The sequence below is a fragment of the Drosophila elegans genome, unplaced genomic scaffold, assembly GCF_018152505.1.
Source record: "Drosophila elegans isolate 14027-0461.03 unplaced genomic scaffold, ASM1815250v1 contig_208, whole genome shotgun sequence".
Lineage (NCBI taxonomy): Eukaryota > Metazoa > Arthropoda > Insecta > Diptera > Drosophilidae > Drosophila > Drosophila elegans.
This window is the reverse complement of record NW_024545578.1, coordinates 8,237,780-8,251,699: the sequence shown is the minus strand read 5'-3', so window position 1 is coordinate 8,251,699 and position 13,920 is coordinate 8,237,780.

Below are 13,920 nucleotides of genomic sequence, written 5' to 3'. Positions count from 1 at the left end.
TCTTCGCATCTGATAAGCTGGAGCGTGGAGCTCTTTCGTGTCGATACTTACAGGGATTTGGGACTTGCGACTTGGGGATTGGGGATCGAAACGGCATCGACATCGGCATCGGGTGACGATGTCTACAAATTCAATTTGCTTGGCTTTTTATGAGCATCACCCATCCGACTTATTCTAATTTAGTGCGGAGCTGCTCGTGAGCATTCCTTTAATAAATTTAAATCACCTTCTATTGAAAACATTTTCACCTCGCGCCCATAAATTATACATTATACGATATTTATACAGTCTGCGCCACGGCTGTGGGTCAGCCAAAACAAAATACGAATATGAATACCCGCGGTTCACGCTTATTCAATGGTTTCGTTTAGTGTACTAAATTTGTATTTTGAAGGCCTGGGGATTCCATCAACCTTTTTTTGTTTTTTCGAAGAGGGTTTGGCAGGAGAATTCTGCGTTTTGATGGACCAGGGCAAAGTGGCGCTCTCATGAGCGCCATATAATCGCAGTCAAACATTTTTACGATCCACCAACTCCAAGTCGTATATCCACCATCCTCGGCGAGCTGATCAGTTGGCCACTTGATGAGTCCTGGGGCCTGCAGATTGTCCTGCAACTTTGTTGCCAAATGTTTGCGGCCCGCCGTTGGCTCTGAGCAGTTTTTATTGTTTGGGTTGGCGGAAATCGATGAACTTTACCAAGGCTCCAACGACAGACTCGTATTACACGGAAAAAAAAATTCTCTATTTTCAAAATCATTAAGATAAATAAATAACAATATTTGGTTAATTTTATTTACTTTAATCAGGTATCTATAAGCAGGAAGAAAAGGGAAAAGCGGTAATGAAAAACAAAAAAATTTAAATTGATAACCCCAAAGTTCTTTTTAAGATTTCTTAAAAGTACTAATAAAAAACTTTTATTGAAGATTATACAATGTTAGTAAATATAAAAAAATGAAATTTTTGTTGAATTATTATCCTTTAATATTATTTATTATACAAAAATACATATACTTTCACGCTTTAATTTTTAAAGCAAAGTTAAATTTAAAAAATTTTGTTTTAATGTTAAAGACGATGATTAAAGATGCATATGGAATTTTGTTTTGAATTTATAATTTAATTTAATTTTTGGTACGATTTTTTTTTCTCGGTGTAGCTGAATCTGCAGGGCTCTCCAGGCAAGGAGCCGGTGATAAATCTGTTGGCGAGCCGGCGCAACATTGCCAATGCATACTTCTAAATGGACCATAAACGTGCGAAGTCGCAACACCAGCAATAACTAAAGTTAGTTACGTTTACTAATATGACAACAATGTTGTTCGTGGCCCTTCCCCTCCCCCTTCGCCAGCTGGCGATGCAAATGCGAGTTAGCCAGTGCCAGAGAGAGAAAGGCGAATATCATTCCCAGATTGTGAATGGGAATGGGTGTCGTTATTCCGCCATTACGTTTACGGCTTACAAAAACAAATACGTCAAATGCAGGGGTCTCCCTGAGCCCCAAAGTCCCCTCCCCGGCAATCAAACACACGAAAGCAATTAAGTCGCACGGAACCATGGGTTAAAGGATCTGCAATTACATATCGTATGGTTTTCATATATGTAGGCACGAACTCTCTACTTGGAAAATCGAAAAATCAAGTGTCTTTTGTATTTTTGAGGAAGTGAATTAGAAAACATTCATTTTCAAGAATGCTTAAGCTTATTTGTAATATAATTAAGGGTCTAAACAAGTTATTATGATTTAATTTATCGAAAAGGTAGCTTTAACAACAATTTTGAGCTTATAATAAACTCTAAAATTATATGTAAATATGTCAACAAAGTATTTTTTTTTCCAGCCTTTGCAACAATTACCCAGAAAAGTGGTTATTAAAATATGAAATACATATTGGCAATTTTTTTTATTTAAAGACAATTTTGAAAAGAGCTTTTAGAAATGTCGATTTAAGCACAAAATAAAAGTGCGTATGTCAATGATGATTACCAAAGTTTTTTTTCATTTGTTTTAAACGTTTTCTCGTGCTACAAGTAGGTTTTAAACCATATGTTTTTATGCACTTAAAACATAGTCTTAGCTTATAACTTAAAAGCAATATTATAGTTACATATGAGAATCATTAGTCATAAATTGAAAATAATTTTAAGGTACAAGTAATATATCTATTTGCAGTATTTCAATATTTGTTTTCTATTGAAGCTGCACCCATCAAAATAAATTAAAGTGGCTTTGCTCTATAAACTCCTGTCTCAACAAATTGCCTATAAGTTTTTTATACACGAGTAAACTCGTATATATCCAAAGGTATGCCTGTGAAACATGTTGGGATATTAAAATGCGTGAGAGTGTCGCCATCCAGTCGACTGATTTATGCTCAAACTTAAATGGCCACAATGGCGATTCAGATGACCCGACCCAGGTGTACCCCTTCTAGCCCCAATTCACATCCCATTGGATCCACTCCACTCCCTGGTGCCCCGATTGCGAGGGTTCGACGTCAGGGCCTCTGTTAATGAGCCAAGCGATTAAAAAATGTGCATTTGTGTTTGTCCGCTCCTTAAATGAGCTCGAGCTTTTAACGCTCAGCACTAGGTATACAGATTGAGGGGGAATCGGAATCGGATTCGGATTCGAAGGCGGGGACGGAGTGATTTTGTCTCGTTGTCATCTCATTTGGAATTGGGCGATAAGACAAATTTGTTTTCTTTGTTTATAACTTTATGCAGATACAGGTTTCTCGGCTTCGGATGCGGTGCTCCATCGGGCATCTTCGACATATTTCAGATCCCCGTCCTCTGAGCCATGGGTAGAGCATTCGGACTTCGCTAGCGGCTCAGCCTAGAGTTGGTATACATTTAATCTTTGTCGCCTCGCAACTGCGAGAGTCTCTAGTCGCAGCAACAACAAAAGCGGAATTCTAAACATTGATTTAAATTTTGAATTCAAATGTCTCCGTCTCTGTGTCTTCGGTTTTATTTTATTTGGCTGCGACGGCAGCTGCCGCTGACATCTTCATTAACGAGGAGTGTGATCAAAAGAGTAATGAGGTGTTGATAGTGCCCCGAAAGCGAAGGGGCTTTATGCATTCCCCGTGGATTAATTAGGAACAATGCTGGCTGGCCCATAGCACCGGTCCCAATGGCCAGAAGTTGTTCTAGTATGCCCCCACTGGTAATTGTGGGCCTCTTGTGTCTCCGATCGATTCTACTGTCTTTGAAGTCTTTCGAATCGAATCTTTTCAAATCGAATCTTTCGGTGATTCCGCTAGTGAGTCCTAAGTCTGGCTCTGATTCCGATTCTTGTTCGTGCTCGAACTCGAACCCGTATTCAACGCAGCTGGCTGGGCCTTTTGTTATGCCTGAGCAATTTGCATATGATAAATCTGCTTCCATATTTTGTTAAATTGCTGTGCGGGTTTTCTCTTATTGGCCTGGCCAAAACCATTGGCGCGTGGTAAATTGGTTGTATTGTAAAGCATCTAATTAGTGGCCGGCTACCGAATTATGACCAATTATAACTATTGATTGATTGTGGGCTATAATCACTGGGCCTCGCAACTCCCGTTGCTGCGGATTTCGATTCCAAAGCAGCTGCTTCTTTCGCATTGTTGTGAAAGTTTATCGGTCAAACCAGAGAGTTATGGAACAAAAAGGTTAAATGGTTAAGACCTTACCCAAAGACAGGCTCTTTCAAAGTTAAGCTTGAAAAAAGTTTTTCACACTCATAATACTTTTTATAAAATCTAATAAACTGTCGAAACAATTCTCCTCCTTAAATGATAGCTTAAAAATTTCAGATATTTGACAAAACTCCAATTTTTTCTGCAAATTTTACAGTAGCAGCCGAAAAGAAAATTTAAGTGTTCTTGAAGGGACTTCTTTCGTTATATAATATATTTTGCTTTTTGAAAAGTAAATATCTACAACCAATATCCAAACTTTTTCCAAAAGAAAATAATTAATATTATAAGTACGATTTATATAATTTTATATATTAGTTCCCAGTAATGAAAATTTATGTTTTCCTATAAGACATGTTTATCAGTTATGTTTCTGAGTGAAGTACTAAATAGATTTTATTTTCGTTTGTTTTGGGTGCAGAGCGCGGTGTTTACCATAAAAAAGCACACTTCTAGGGTAACTGCCCAGCTAAACAATGTCTAATTAAAGGCGGTAATCGCCGCCAGTCGGACCACTTAGTCCGCGCATAAATCTCGGCCCTCTAATGGGAATGTTCCCCGGCTCCAAATAGGAGGCTGCCACAATTAACCGAGACTTATGACGCTGCACCTGATTAAGATGCAGACCCGGTCCAGTCCTGGCCATCAAACGAGCTCTAAACTACGCCTATTGTTCGGAAAAAAAGAGATGCTCCGATGCCGACTACTACAAAAATGTTAAACGGCTTCTCGGCCAAGATTTATTGCCTGTCCCAAAATCACAGAAGACCCGTTGCTGCCGACCGAGAAATCATCGATCGAGCAGCTCCAAGCGATCCAATCTTTAGTCCAATCTGATCCAGGCCTGCTTTTTTGATGCGGATCGGTGGATCGCATTCCGGCGAATCACGCATAAACGAAGTCACCGTATGTCGCACGCATTAACCCCGGCATTAACGTATTAATGCGCCTACATCGCCCACTAATTGAGCCAGCGACACCGACCTGGCTGATAAAATGGCTCCAACTCCAACTCCGACCCCGACTCCGTCTTTTACTCCTACTTCAAATCCGATCTGGGAATAGCCACTTAAACGCGGAGATGCGACCGCGACACTAGCTGCCCCATAATGCAAACAATATGTCTCTATAGGATTTCAGTGGCTTCATTGATTCTTATCACCCCATAAAATACATTTCGTTTGATTATTTGTATTTCTCTCGCTTTTTATAAGCCTTCTCCACTTAAACACGGAAAGAAAAAACGTTTTAAGTAAAATATTTAATACAACTTTTACGTAATAAATAATAAACATTTTAAAATAAATATTAAATGCATTTTTTTACATATCTTTTTGGAAAAACATATTTAAATGAAAAATAATGAATCCCATTGTTGTTCGAAATACAACTTATCTTAGTAAGCTAAAAATATTAATTAAGATGATTGAAGCTAATAAATTGCTCATCTTAATTAAGAATTTTCATGTCCTTATTAATTTATTTATTTAACACTTTTGATCTTTATGTGTTTATTATATGTGGTACTATTTAATTAAAAAATCAATATTGTTTTTGTACAATTTAAGATATTCCTTGAATAATTAATTTAAAGTTTCCATTCATTAGGTCATACATCATATTGAAATATAACCATGTATTTTTTTCAGTGTATCCCCTTGGTTGTTGCCGTTGTGGTTGTCGTTGTCATGCCGCTTGTGCTGTTGTCACCATTGTGGCTCATCGCTGGCTTTTGTGCGCCAACATTTTATTTTCATTCAACATAGATGGCTGCTTTTTATTTGAAGTCGATTTCGGATCGCATCGGATGGGATCTCGGATCGTTTGGGATTGGGTCGGGATGGGGACGGGGACGGGGACGGGGACGGGGTCAGGTTCGAGTCGAGTTCGAGTTTGAGTTTGAGTTTGATCGCCAGTGCCGGTCTCCATGCCCATAGAGCGATTCAGAGTGTAATTTATGTCTTTATTTAGTAAAGATTTCGTTTCCTAATTTATTGTGATATCTCTTTGGGCAACGGCAGCAGAAGCCTCAGAGCATCCAACCCCATCATCTGTCGAGTGTTGTTTTTGTTTTGTCCGCTTGTCGACACCTTGGCCAACTCGGCGGCGACTCCAACCTCTTGCTCTCATTTGGGCCCGGCTTAGATTGTGGCCATGCGATGATGTTGTTTGTGCTCACCTCTTTGACCGCTCGTTCGTTCCCGTGATTCCCTTGACAGTTTGGATCCGCAGTTGGCCATCATCACCTGTGGCTACTCCTTCTATCAGGCCCCAACCCCCATCCAGACCATACCAAATCCCAGTCCCTTTCCCGATCCGCAGTTCCCATTAGGAGCGTGAAGTGATCCCAATTTATCTGCTATCTGCTGATAATGCTCATCGAACAAAGTGAATTAAATTGAATTTGAAAATAGCCGCAAATGAGACGAACAAGCAAATGGGAAGGCTGAAACAATTTTCTGATTTTAAGTTCTCGATTCCATCGGTTAACCCTAATATGCCCACTGCTGACACAGCTTGTTTAAATAAAGTGCCTCCTATTTTTCATAACTTGTTTGGTTTTCTTACTTCAACTATCTAGATAGTTTTTATATTATTATTAAAGACATTCCGCTTTTAATTCACTTTATTTGCAGTTAACTCGGTTTAATGTTGATTTCTTTATAACCCGTCTTTAACTACGTGTTGAGTGACGTATAATTAAAGACATTTTTATATTCGAGTAAATGTACAATTTTGAAAGTATTTAATAACTTGATTTTTCCTGGATATCATTAATTTTAAATTAGTTAGAATCAAATTTGGCATAACATTAATTTTTTTTGCCAATAATACTTTAGTAAAAAGTTGTTATGAAAGTATGGGCCATATAGGGTTAGTGGATCTTGAGATCCCCGCATGGAATTGGCGGGCTGGGCACTTGTATTTTCCCTTCGCGAGTTGTGTGTTGTCCTTATTTATGTCCTCGTAATTTATAGATTTTTTATTGCCCGCTGCTCCGGCAGCCAGTGACGTCAGCGTTAAGTTAAGTTAACCTGAATGGGATTGGCCGCGGGCCAATCGAAGACATCTTCATTAGGAAATGCTGCGCGTCCGGATTGAAATTCGCAGTTCGCAGTGGACCAGGGCCGGGCGACAAGTGCTTTTCCGTGTACCGAATGTCTGCTGGGCTAATTGGATTACGCTGGCCATTGGCCATTGGCCAAAAGACCGCGAGTCTGTCAATTAAACCCGCGAACGAAATGCTTACATAAATTCCGAAATTGCTTGCGGTGCGCATCGATTTAAATGGAAGCGTAGTAGGGGCGGCGGTGGAGGCTGCAACTTGGGCAATTTATATGCAAATTTATTTCTGCTGCGTGCCCACTGTCCAAGTGGTCGATCCGAGACTCAGTCGCTCGAGTGGCGGCCAGGTGATAACGATAGCGCCCCGTAACTATATGACGGCGATTATGATTGCACCTAAGCGATGGCAAACTTGGCAGAGGTGGAGGTGGAATATGGTTGTTGTTATGGAGGTGGTCGAAGACTGAAGCTGAACACTCGAGGGACTGAAGACTGAGGAGCGGAGAACGAAGCCCCAAGACCGGAGCAATTTGCATACAAATGTTGAATGCTCGTAGTCGCCTGCGCTTCGTGATTCCGGCCAGATTTCGCTGGATTGGCGATCACCAATGCACTGAGGGAAAACAAGTCACCTAGAATGAAAACATCGTTATTTAATTTAAAGTTTCCGGTTGTTTACCTTATTAGAATTGCTGGACTAAATTACAAAGAAAGATTTTCGGAATCAACCTTTTTTCTTATATTAAATTCTTTTCAACGCAAATTTAGTTTACAGTACTTTATTCTAATAAACAAAAGAACATATTTGATTGTTAAGGCTTTCAAAACGAATTTACTGTTACTGACCTGAATCTCATATCGAATATAAATATAAATATATAGATTATAAGAAACTTATAAACAAGAGCCAAAAAAGATTTAAATGAATTTAAAGTAAATTTAAGGCTCTATAAGAAAATGTTAAAGTAGAAACACAGATAGCATTTTTTCTTAATATTGGCAATTAATTAATGTGCACCTTTGATTTCTTTCAGTGCCCCGTTGCAATTAGATGGCTAATTTATGCGATCAGCCTTGGCAGAGTCACATATGTAGAACAGAGTTAACGGTGAGGAGTGCGATCTTCCGGCGACAGCTGCAACTCTCTCTGGGATCTGGAATCTTGAATCTTGAATCAGTGATTGCGACTTTTGGCTCATGGCTTTATTTACGATTCGAAGGCAGATCCAATTCCAATTCCAATGGCTGAGCCCGGAGCCATCCCGATGATTTATCGTGGTGACGGTGCGTTTTATGTTTTATTTGCACGGTGACAATGCGCGACACGGCTAAGGTGACATTTGCATGGGTCGCCACTTGTGACATTAAAGGGCATTCTGCTGTCAGCCCGGCCTGTCGCCTCTTTTGACACCTGTGAGCGGAATGATACTTTCCCCTCGTTCCGATCCTCGGCCTTAGCCACAACATCTCTATTAGCGGCTCTATCAAAGCGAAGGCGCCAATACTGATTATGTACAGGTAATTGCAATAGCCAACTCCTCCCTTCATCCGCTAATTGCCGGCAATTAATTTACTCGCCGCTATTTTACACATTTGGGTTATGTGCTAATTTCTACACAATGTGCATGACGGATGGCGATAAACATGATGCAATGACATAATAAAGCCGACGACGACAACGGCCAAACAATGCAGATGCATCAAGGAGAGCGGTGCGACTGTGGAATATGCAAATACCGCCGGGGCGATAAAGATCATGGCAAGCAAACGAGCGGCAACAGCAACAGCAACAGCAACAGCAGCAACAGCAACAGCAACAGCAACATCAGCAACATCGCAGGTTGCTAGTTGCCGCTGTCATGTTGACAATTGGTTGGCCGCTTTGTTTTGCGGCTGTTGTCATCATTGTTGCCACAATTAACACACAATGTTGGGCAGTGAACCACGATGTGATGTCCCTTGTCCTTTGGAGCGCAGGTGGTCCTCCTTCTGCAGTTCCTGCTCCTAGTTCCCCTCCACTCACTTATGCAAAACGAATTCAATTAACACCTCGGCACAAAACATTCAACCGATCTGGCCACGAATGCTGAGCACGGTAGCCGCCGACACGCAGGACTCTTAACCTTTCTTTCGTCACCCCTGTCGGAAAAGATATGGAATATGTGAAGGGGACCACAGCGAGTGTGTACACTAGGAAAAATATAGCTAACTTGTTCTAATTTTACATGAACGGAATTCCGACTGATGAGTTGTTTCGGAAAAACATCAACATTTTTGGCTAAATTCTACTCAAAGAAATGCAAATATATCAAATGAAGTAACAAAATTTGAAAGTGAAAATAAGGTAGAGTTGACTAGCACAATTTTAATTGATATTATATTATAGTCAAGTCGACAATCACTGTTAAGCGCAAACAGTTTTTCAAAGGATTATAGAACCTCAACTATTTTACTATAATAAATACTAAATACTAACACTAATTTTAATTTTTCAAAATTAAATTAATAAAAATTAATTAAATCTTTAATATTACATTTTTTTAATAAAAGCCGAGAAGTGCAAATATTTTAAATGGATAAATACTGCATACTTTTATGTGATTTCTAAAGCTTTCATTGTAAAATAATAAGTAATAGCTAAGAGCTATTTAGAGTGATCTGACATCTTTATTTTTATACTGAAATTATATTTTAATATCAATTTTTGGCAATTAGTGTTTTTAAATTTTTTGAATAAGAAGAAGTTTGTTAGTATGTCAGACTACAACATGCTAGATAAGTGTGATAAAGAAATACATTTAGTTCCCCTCGATTTCTCTGAGTGCAGAGAAAGAGGTTATCCCTCGCAGCGGGTGATCTCTGCTCAGAGTTTTGTGGTAATCGGCACTCCAGAGCAACTTCCGTGGCCACCAATCGCAATTGTTGGGGGAAGAGTGGCCACCAGTACAACCACCAACCAGCAGCACCACCACCACCACCACCGCGACGAAGTGGTTGAGCGGTTGTGATCCTACGACAGGTGATACGCGAAAGGAAATGCTCGCTCTGCACCCCGAGATCGCCTAGTTATTTATGTGACAAAATTTTGCAAATAATTGGATTGACTGATCAAAGCGATAGTTGGCACAGAGGACGGCGAGTTGGAATTGGAATTGGAATTTAATTCAATTAAATGCGTACTGCTGTGCAATTCCTCAAGTGACCTGGCAGTTGTGTGGTTAGTTTATCTGCGACTCCGAGTGAACCAGTTAGTAGAAGGCAGCTGACCCAGCTGACCCCATGTTGTGTCTGCTGATGTCTTCATGCGACTGATATACGATCGAATACTGAATGCTGAATGCTGTATTGAATGATGAGGGGACGCTTATTAAATATTGTTATTTGTGTGTGGGGCAGCAGACGGCGGCTCTCTTGTTTTTTCGTTTTATTTTTTGGGTAGGACAAAAGCTTTCCCATAATTTGGGAATTATTAGGGCTTTATCCAGCGAAGCACCCATCGGAATGGCTGGCTATCCTAATTGGATTAGGTGGAATCGAAAACAAAATCAAATCAAATCCCCTGCGATATGCGAATCATGTTTGTCATTTCCTTGGCTCGCTGGATTTTACCTGGAAGCAATCCCGAAATTGTGAAATTGTGTTCACTTGAGTGGATCAGCCGTGTCGCAATCTATGACATCCGCGTAATGCCGATATCCATGGGAAAATGCCCACTATCTGGATAGGTATACTTGATATTTTTTTATATATTTCGGCGGCCAGTTTGAGAAAGCTTCCCAACATGGGACCAACAAAAAAACAGAAATTGTGACTCACCTACGAGTATTTTATGGTTTGTTGAGACAACTTAACGCTAACGATCGTGCCGTGGAGGCAGTCAACCCATTCTTGAGACCAGTTGAGTGTGTCCCTCCGGAGAAGTAACCCGCAATTTGAGGCCACGACTTCTCCACTACATTTAATTTGTATTATTTGGTCATGCCCGAAAAATAAGCGGCTGGGTCATTGTACCCCCTGCCAGACCAAAAAAAAAGGCCAGAACCTCTGAATGTTTTATGCACCCCACTGCAGGTCTGATTTCAAGAATGCAAATTATTGAATTCGAAATGCAAATTATTGTTGCGTTTAAGTTGTGGCCCATTCCCTAGCATTACCATTAATCGAATTCGAATAGAGCCAACCCGAAAAGGTTTGTTTTGCGGTCGTACTTGTGACTTGTGGTTGCTCCCGGACTCCATATCTTACCTCACTGCCACATCGACATTGCCTCAATTATACGCTTGGCTTGTAATGGGAATGGGACTAGGAATGGAAATGGAAATGGTTTTAAGGATGGAACAGGAGTTGGGAGTCCGGAACTCGGTCAGATGTTGGTTTACCCTTTCGGTCATGGGTTACACCTCCTGGAATTTTCTACAGCTTATTATTGTGGAGTCATTACTAATGCAAAGCAGTCATTAAAATAACAAATATTACTTACAGATGCCCCTCAAAATAATAGGGCATCGATTACAGCTATGAGAGCCTATTTTCGAATATTGCTTATACTTTCATTATTATCATATGTAGGGTTATATTATTAAATAAGTTTAGGGGCCAAACTAATTTATAATTAATAAACTTGGTCTATGTTTCGACTCTCCGTCATTCAACGCATTAACTATTTTAATTACATATTAAAATCGATGATTATGGCTGATATAGTTGGTATTAAAGCTTACATTTAACAATCTGCGACTTAATTATATTTGATGGAGTTTAATTTACAGAGCTTATATGCAAATAATAATTTCAATCATTTTTTGTTAGGCTAACTAAGAAATTATGATTTTTAAAAATAAAACATACTAATAACAGCGAATGCTATTAATTCATGTGCAGTAAATGTTGCTTATATAAGAATTTAATTGTCCTTAATTTCCCATTCTCACAACTATAACCAATGACAAACGTAGGTACTGGTCATTCGTCTTTGTGGCGGTTCAGAAGTATTATCGTTTGAATATAATTATTTTCGTGGCCATTTTCACGTACACTACAGTACATCCCTTGTGCTGTGGCCCAGGTTTATGGACAGTAAAACAGCACAATAAATAAAGATAGCCAAACTAGGCGAGCTAGAGCTAGAGCTGTCTGCTGTCTGTCTGTCTGTCTGTCTGGCGCATGATTATAATGGCATGGTGGCTACTGCAGTGGCAGTAAGGAGCAGGAGCAGGAGCAGGCGCACCACCTTTCCCTTTCCCTTTCCCTGGATGCCCACTCCGGATGGTTATGGCCGTAAGCAGCGTTGGTAAGTGCGCTGATCGCCATCGCGAGTGCTTCCTGTGCACATGGTAGGGGGCTGTGGTTTTTCCAAGGGGTTTTTATGCCAGGAGAAGGGGTTGTGGGACAACTGGCATGGCGATGGCGATGGCGGACTGTGGAAATCGAGTCGCGCTTTCGAGTGCAGTTCGTCTACGAAGGCGTTGTGCGCCGCTCGAATTTGGACCAGATAATGGCCATATTTACCATTTGCATTCGTTACTCCATATATGTATATATATGGTACATATATGCATATACAGAGTGTGCGTGTGTGTGACTGGGTAATTACGAGCAATTTTCACTCCTTTTCATGAGCCACAGGCTGGCTGACTGACTGACTTGTCCAGCGCCAGATGGCCCGGCACTGCCACGCCCCCCTCACCACTTTTTACCGCCTTGAGTGGCCGCATTACACAACCTCCATTGTTTCCGTTTTCCGCACAATTATTACTTATACAAAATGTATAAATTAATAAAAAGAGGAAAAGGCCATTGCAGTTGCCTTTGCCTTTGCCTTTTGCCTTTTGCCTTTTGCCTTTTGCCATTGCCCGTTGCCGTGACCGCTTTTACGGCCACTTAACAAATAAATAAATGGGCCGCAAATTGCCAGGCAAAAATAAAAAATAAAAACCACATTGCAGGACTGAAAACTGGCGGTCCAGCCCAGCCGTTTTGGCCAAGATTAATAGCTGTAATTGTTATTCATTGAGCGCCGTGCACTGCCATTGTCTCAACACTTGAAGCCTTCGAGCCGAGGTCCCGAAAACAGCTGCCTCGTTCCGAGTATTTTGACTTTTCACTAATATCCCAAACCACAAGATCCGGCGTCGTGAAATTGCCCATATTTTTGCTCCTCTGATCTTCGTTTTGCCATCCCAAATTAATATGTTTCGCTGCTGCCCCAAAATGTTTATTTAATTTGAAGTAATCTCCATAATCTTCCAGACAAGCTGCTCTAAATGAAGTTGTCAATGACACATCTGCGACTTAATTGATTGGCAATGTGACAAGAAAAAAATTATAGAGTAGTTCATTTTAAAAAGACTGTGTGACATTAAATATTGGTTGGATTAATTTTTCTTATGCTTAAAATTTGTTGAGTACACTTATTTGTTTTCTGGTTTGTATTAAAAAAGTATTTTAAAGGAGCAACATAAATTTAAGAAAATAATTATTTTAAAATCGTTTTTTTTTCTCTTTTCAATTTTAGTTTAAACTAGGCAATATACTAGGTTTACAAAAATGCCGGAGTATCAGCTAATACCCGCTTAAGCCAAAGCTCTTACCAGAAAAGTTCCTTCATGGTATTGGTATGTGCTTCCGGTCAAATCAGAGGGACATGAAGATGGGACACAAGAATATTGCGGACTTAGCCACATTGACAAAAGTGACAACAGCTGTGAAATGGGGGCCGAATGGAGGCAGACAAAAACGCCGAGAACAAAGCCAACTAGGGGCGGATTTCAGGTGGTTCATGTGGTTCAGGTGGCTCAGATGGATCGGTGGCTGGAGGTGGACAGCGGTGGTGCGGAATCGCGGCCGTGTCCAAGTAGAAGCCGCTGGCAAGCCCGGGCGCAGAGCCAGCGAACAATGTGCAAGTGAAGCCCCATAAATATTGTTTAATCGATGTTTGCTCTACGTTTTATTGCATTTATGGCGTTTTTAATGAGCGCGCCGGGTCGCCGAGGAACTGCAGCGTCGAAGAGCCAAAGACCCAAACACTCGGACTCAAACCCGGATGGCGAGCGTGCAACATTTTAATTTTATGCCTCGTCCGGCGGACGAATGAGGCGACTTGTAAGCCGCCAGCAACACAAATTGCAACTGCAACGGCAACGCAAGCAAAAACAGCAACATCGACCGCGGGC